Here is a 6,000-nt window from a genome sequence, read left to right as displayed (position 1 = left end):
ATTTTAGAGAATTGAAGGGAAATCGTGAAATGTGAATAATGTAAACGAATGACGATTGTTGTTTATGATATTGTGATTGTTGTTATGAATGTTTGGGAGTTGATATGGAATATGGAGAAAGTTTTATAAACAAAGGAAATACTACCCAATTTTCTCTAGCTTTAGTAAACACGTTCTTACAATTGTTTAGCTAATGTCGATACGAATTCTCTTGAAGGGGTAGAACGTGTGCCTTAAAGGAGAATGAGCAAGCAATAGAATAGTTAAACGCCAAAGGTATGTAAGGCTAAACCTTTCTTTCCAAGGCATGAATCTTATAGCATGATTTCCTCCTTTTTCAAGAATTTCCTATATTCCGGAAACTAAGAGCCTATGTTCATGAATAGCCATATGAGATAAGAGATACATTACGAATACGACAACGATAATGATGAGCTTAAGTCTAAAGATTCTAGAGTTCATGATATGATGTTCCTACAAAGTTAATGGTGTTAACTATGATCTATTGATGTTTTCCTTATGTGTACTCACCTTAAAACGTTAGTCCCTCCAAGGTGAGAGATAACGCTTATGATTACTCCATAACGTAATCGGGGGTTCCTGACCTTATGTCACCCCGACATAGCTATAGTGCCTTCAAGTTCTAATGTATGTTTTGATGATAAATATATAATGATGCTAAGTTATGATAAAGCCATGATATGCCTATAAGATGAATAATACTGATAAGGTTATGATATGTGCGATGATATAATTCTACCGCGCCTAAATGGCCGGGCATGTCACCGCTAAGGCGGCGATACGATTACACCGCCGCGCCTGATGGCCGGCATGTCACCGCTAAAGCGGGCTCTTATGTTTACACCGAGCCTAGAGGGCGGGGCATAACACCGCTAGTGGGCGGCATATGATGGTTACCGGACGCGGTTAACGATGATGATGTATATGAAATATGATGATAAGGTATATCTATGGTAATATGTATGATATACTTACGTATGATGTATGTATGAAATGTATCCACACTAAAAAGTACGCGAGTTACATCTCGTCCCATGACTTACGATTTCTCTATTATGTTCATTTCATTCATGCCTTACATACTCGGTACAATGTTCGTACCGACGTCCGTTTTCTTTGGACACTGTGTTCATGCCCACAGGTAGACAGGGAGGTAATCCAAACTCGTAGGAGCTATTAGCTGATTTGAAGAGCACTCCATTTTTCGGAAGTGCTATTGATTATTCTTTTGGTATATATGTATATATTCATGTTTTGGGCATGACGGGGTCTGTCCGGGTCCCGTCCCGTCTATATGTCTAGTACTCTAGTAGAGGCTCGTAGATACGCGGTGTGGGTAGTATGGTCTCACAAATATATATTATTTTATATATGTATATATATATTATTTTGATAGCCGAAGGGCTCATGTATATAAAGTGAATGCGTTTCAAATGAAAATAGTTTTCTATGATTATGAGCATAAGAAATGTGAATGAAAACGTTGATGAGTAATAGAATGAGTGGTGCTCGGTGGTTAGCCCGTGTACCGTCATGGCCCGTAGCCGGGTCGTGACAAAAGTGGTATCGGAAGCGATTCGATTCTAGAAAATGTCTACGAGCGTGTCTAGTAGAGTTTTGTTTATGGTGTGTTGCGCGCCACGTTATAAACAAGAGGCTACGGGCATTTAGGAAAAATGACCATCTTTCATCTTAAGAGATCGCGCGATAGAGCGGTGTTATAAGATTTTATCCTCCTTAATAGTGTGCTATGATTTTAGAAATGCGCCAAAGTGGAAAGCTAAAAGCTACCGAGAAGGGAGCAAGACTACGATGAAAAGGCGGGCGAAAGAGAGCCACCTATGAATATAGATGAGGGTGAATCACATAATGAGGCTCTATCTACGTTTCTCCCACCCGCCCATTACGGAAAAACAAGAAGGGGCTTCGGGCTCCGGCCCCCTATGGTCCTCCAGCTTCCTCCATCCGGCTACTTCGGGTCAACAAGTGACGGCATATATATATATATATATATATATATATATTATATATATATATATATATATATATATATATATAGCGGGTCCAAGTGATCGGTCGGCTAGTACGCAGCCCCGTGACTTTATGAGTTTGAATCGTCCGAGTTTTTTGGGTCAAAGCCGGATGAAGATCCGCAAGGCTTTATTGATGAGATGTTGAGAACATTAAAGATTATTCATGCCTCCGAGACTGAATCCATGGAGTTGGCATCTTATAGACTCCGAGATGTGGCGGTATTGTGGTATAATAATTGGATGGCATCAAGAAAAGAGAATGCGCCTCCTCCCGTTTGGCAAGAATTTGTAGATGCCTTCATCCGCCATTATTTGCCACCCGAGATCCGCCGAGCTAGAGCGGATAGATTTCTAAGTTTGAAACAAGGGAATATGAGTGCTCGGGAGTATAGCCTTCAATTTAATTCATTAGCTAGATATGCCCCGACCATGGTGGCCGATATGGGAGATAGGGTGCATAGATTTATGAGTGGCTTAGGGCCACATTTATTCAAGGATTGTTTGACGGCCTCGTTGCAAGATGGGATGGATATTTCCCGTATTCAAGCCCATGCCCAAAATTTAGAAGGACAACAACATCCGCAGAGGGGTGATCGTGATATCGATAGAGGACAAAGTAAGAGGGCCCGATCTGTGCGGGGCGGCGTGATTACAGAGGGGGATCAAGGCAGACACATTCTAGACACTCAGGCCAGTCGGTGACTAGTGCACCTCCACGATTTACGGGTAGGAGATTTGATCGCTCCATTCTTTCAGGACAGGGCCAGAGTTCGAGAGCTTCCAGTTCCTAATTTAGGGGTGATTATAGTCAGAGGAGACCACCGGTTCCCCGATGCAGCCACTGTAGAAAATTGCACTCGGGGCCATGCCGCCAGGGCATAGATGCTTGCTATATTTGTGGACAGACTGGACACTTGATGCGAGATTATCCATCGAGGTATGGTAGAGGTGGGGTTCAACCCACAGGATCAGCAGCTGGCTCCTCTTCAGTGCGCCGGTGTGGTAGACTCCCCGTATTCCAACGGTCGAGGTAGAGGCCAAGGAGGAGCATCTACTTCAGGTGCCACACAGCCCCGCATATATGCTTTAGCCGGACGACAGGATCTTGAGTCCTCCCCAGATGTGGTTACAGGTACATTGTCCGTATTTTCTCATGATGTGTATGCATTAATAGATCCGGGTTCTACCCTATCCTATATTACTCCATATGTTGCTAATTGTATTAAACCTTTTGAGGTTTCCACTCCGGTTGGTGATCCCGTGATAGCTAGACAAGTGTACAAAGATTGTATAATTGTGATATGTGACCGCCAAACTAAAGCTGATTTAGTTGAACTTGAAATGTTAGATTTTGATGTGATTATGGGAATGGATTGGTTGGCCTCATGCAATGCTAATGTTGATTGCCGAATGAAAGTAGTTCGATTTCAATTTCCGGGTGAGCCCGTGCTTGAATGGAAAGGTAATACAACATCTCCAAGAGGTAGGTTTATTTCCTACCTTAAGGCAAGAAAAATGATAGCCAAGGGCTATATCTATCACTTAGTCCGAGTTCATGACACCGAAGCAAAGTCGCCAACTTTCCAATCCGTTCCGTAGAGTGAATGAATTTCTGGATGTATTTCCAGATGAACTTCCAGGCCTTTCTCCAGAAAGAGAAATTGATTTCGCTATTGATGTATTGCCGGATACCAAGCCTATTTCTATTCCTCCTTACCGGATGGCTCCGGCAGAACTGAAAGAGCTAAAGGCACAGTTGAAAGATTTGCTTAAGACGGGGTTTATCAGACCCAGTTCATCACCGTGGGGAGCGCCTGTCCTATTTGTGAGAAAGAAAGATGGCTCCCTACGAATGTGCATTGATTACAGGCAGTTGAATAAGGTGACGATCAAGAACAAATATCCTCTTCCGAGAATTGATGATTTGTTCGATCAACTACAAGGTGCCAAGTGGTTCTCCAAAATAGACTTGAGGTCGGGTTACCATCAAGTGAGAGTTAAAGAGGAAGATATTCCTAAGACAGCTTTCAGAACGAGATATGGCCATTATGAATTTCGGGTGATGTCATTTGGGCTAACTAATGCCCCGGCAGTGTTCATGAATCTGATGAATAATGTATTCAGGCCTCTCTTGGATCTATTTGTAATAGTATTCATTGATGACATTCTGGTATACTCTCGCACAAATCGAACATACGCACCATCTACGTATTGTTCTTGGAATTCTTCGAACTCGAGAATTGTATGCAAAATTTTCAAAGTGCGAGTTTTGGCTGAATTCGGTGACATTTCTGGGTCATGTTATTTCAGACGATGGCATTCGAGTTGATACTCAGAAAATTGAAGCTGTGAAGACTTGGCCAAGGCCTACGACGCCTACAGAAGTCCGTATTTTTCTAGGATTGGTAGGCTATTATAGAAGATTCGTAGAGGGCTTTTCATCTATTTCAGCCCCATTGACGAAGCTAACCCGTGTCGGCTAAATTTTAGTGGAATGATGCTTGTGAACGCAGACTTCCAAGAGTTGAAGGACGGATTAACCTCGGCCCCGGTCTTAACACTCCCGAAGGGCCGATGGTTATGTTGTATATTGTGATGCTTCGTCGTTGGGCTAGGATGCGTATTGATGCGGCATGGTAAAGTCATTGCTTATGCTTCGAGACAAAATGCAAAAACATGAAAAGAACTACTTAACTCATGATCTCGAATTGGTCATGAAGTTATACGCATTAAAAATGTGGAGACACTACTTGTAGGATATGCACGTTGATATCTATACAGATCACAAGAGTCTTAAATACATTTTTAAACAAAAGGAGTTGAATGCATGCGGCAGGCGGTGGTTAGAGTTACTAAACATTATGATGTGAATATTTTATACCACCCCGAGAAAGCAAATGTAGTAGCCGATGCGCTTAGCCGCCGATCAATGGGCAGTCTATGCGAAGTTCCTTCGGAGAAGGAAGAAATGATTCATGAACTCCACCAACTAGCTAATCTTGGAGTACGTCTAATTGATTCAGGTGGTGCAGGAGTTAGTGTTAATAATCCCACAGTTTCATCCTTGGACATGGAAGTAAAAGAGCGGCAGTATAAAGATCCTCAATTGAACCATTATAGAGATACGTGTCATGCGAAAGAGAAGTCTTCATTTGAAGCCTTGACAGAGGGAGTTCTTAGATACCGAGGTGCGGCTATGTGTTCCGAATGTTGCGTAATTGTCGTGTTAAATTCTAGAGAAGCCCATTATTCTCGATATTCTTCATCCGAGCGAAAGATGTATCATGATCTCAAGATGATATATTGGTGGGATGGCATGAAAAGAGACATAGCGAGAATTTATAGCTCAATGTCCAAATTGCCGCAAGTAAAGATCGAACATCAGAAGCCAGGAGGATTATTGCAAGCAATGGAAATTCCTACTTGGAAATGGAAAGTGATCAATATGGATTTTATTGTGGGATTACCTCCCTCTCGAGGTAAGCATGATTTCATATGGGTAATCGTAGATAGACTCACGAAAGCAGCTCATTTTCTTCCTGTCAGGACCACCTACCCAGCAGAAGATTATGCAAGGTTGTACATCAAGGAGATTGTGCGACTTCATGGAGTTCTGATATCCATTATCACAGATAGAGGAGCGTAATTTACAGCTAAGTTCTAGAAATCATTCCAAGAAGGTCTAGGTACTCAAGTGAAACTCAGCACGACATTTCATCCGCAAACTGATGGGCAAGCCGAACGTACTATTCAGACCTTGGAAGATATGCTACGAGCATGTGTACTAGATTTCGATGGTAGTTGGGATGACCACTGTAACACCTCGTGCATTCGGGCTAAGATTTGACTCATAAGACGGGGGTATAATGAACCCAATTTGAGTAGTGTATAAATGGTGTTTGAAACCCAATCAAGACATGAGAAGAGTCCTTGAGCAAAGGAAAGT

Source organism: Lycium ferocissimum, chromosome 8 (assembly GCF_029784015.1).
Source record: "Lycium ferocissimum isolate CSIRO_LF1 chromosome 8, AGI_CSIRO_Lferr_CH_V1, whole genome shotgun sequence".
NCBI classification, from domain to species: Eukaryota; Viridiplantae; Streptophyta; class Magnoliopsida; order Solanales; family Solanaceae; genus Lycium; species Lycium ferocissimum.
The sequence above is the reverse complement of the archived record's forward strand: the minus strand, read 5'-3'. Positions refer to the sequence as shown.